Below are 1,494 nucleotides of genomic sequence, written 5' to 3'. Positions count from 1 at the left end.
AATGTTTTATTTGTTTACCATACCTCTGGTTTATTACCTCTTTTACAAATATGGTATTTGGCCCATAGGATTCACTTAAATAAAACCTCTTTCTTGAGCCTTCATAAATAGAACTAGGGTTATGGACTAAATATAAAAAGAGGTTTTATTTATTTACGATACGTCTAGTTTATTTATATTTTTATTTATATACCATACCTTTTGAGTAAGTATGAAAAGACGTTTTATTTATTTACCATACCTCAACTTTACTTATATTTTTATTTGTTTACACCCTTACATGTATATAAGGTGACTTATGGAGTAAATATAAAAAAATGTTTTATTTATTTACCATACCTCTCATTTATTTATATTTTTATTAATTTACCATACCTCTTTTATAAATATGGTATTTGGCCCATAGGATTCACTTAAATAAAACCTATTCTTGAAAATGGGCGAATGGATTCACTTAAATAAAACTTATTCTTGAAAATGGGCGAATGGAAGGTTGTAAGTCCTAATTTCAAGGGCTAAACTTACCTTTTTTACCCTCTCCCTTAAAATAAGGTGGGCTATTTGAGGTGATTTGTAAAAATGTACTATGATACAAAATATTCGCCCACTAAAAATTTAAAACCCCTTAATTTCGCCAAAGGGCGAACATTCGCCCCTAAAATTATCCTTGTTCTCCATGAATGCCATAGTAGCATCCTTCACATCGTGACTAGACCCAGCCTTAGATTCAGCTGCCATTGCTAACAACTTCCTTCTTGTTTGCGATCTAGTTTCGACCATACAATAGCTTCACCAAGATGCCTACAACCTGAACCAGCCCTTGTTCCACTTGCATGTGAAACAACTTCCTTCACCTGCAAGTACCTGCTTCACTGTCTTCAACTATCAAGCTTCTTCAACCCTGAATCCGCTTCAATCACCAGCTCCAACCGAGCTCTGGTAGCAACTGTCACGCCCCCGAGCCTGTGGTAGTCTTTCAACCGCGCTTGGCGAGGTGCGGCACCACCGAACACTTTCTTTTCACCAATACTTATGTTCGCGGACTACGCCTAACCACTTATTCTACTTAATTTGTGTTTCGCAACCAAGTATTATTAATGTTTCCTTTATACCAATGAACACCCATACACATTTATTAACATCAGCAATTATACATGAAGAACACAATTGCACAATATAAAGGGAGGGGCAACTCCCTGAACAATGAGTCTGCCCGATAATATATTATCCAGTCTTTCAATATTACAAAGCTTTACAAGTATACTTGGAAACACCAAGTTTCATACTTAACCAAATTTACAATCTTCGACAAACTCGGTTGCCCAGCTCGTCGGCGCTTCTGCACGGTCGCCGCACAACTCACCAACCCTTCATTCACCTCGTCGCACAATCGTGTTGTTTGCCCAACTTGGGCGCGCCTCCAAGTCGCCACACACAGACGCCTCTGCACGAGTCGCACCTCTGTTCACAATCTCAACACTTCACCAAAAGTCA

Source organism: Pinus tabuliformis, chromosome 4_1 (genome assembly GCF_031772625.1).
Source record: "Pinus tabuliformis cultivar Carrire ecotype Pingquan chromosome 4_1, CPIR1, whole genome shotgun sequence".
In the NCBI taxonomy this organism is placed as follows: Eukaryota; Viridiplantae; Streptophyta; class Pinopsida; order Pinales; family Pinaceae; genus Pinus; species Pinus tabuliformis.
Note: the sequence above shows the minus strand (reverse complement) of the source record.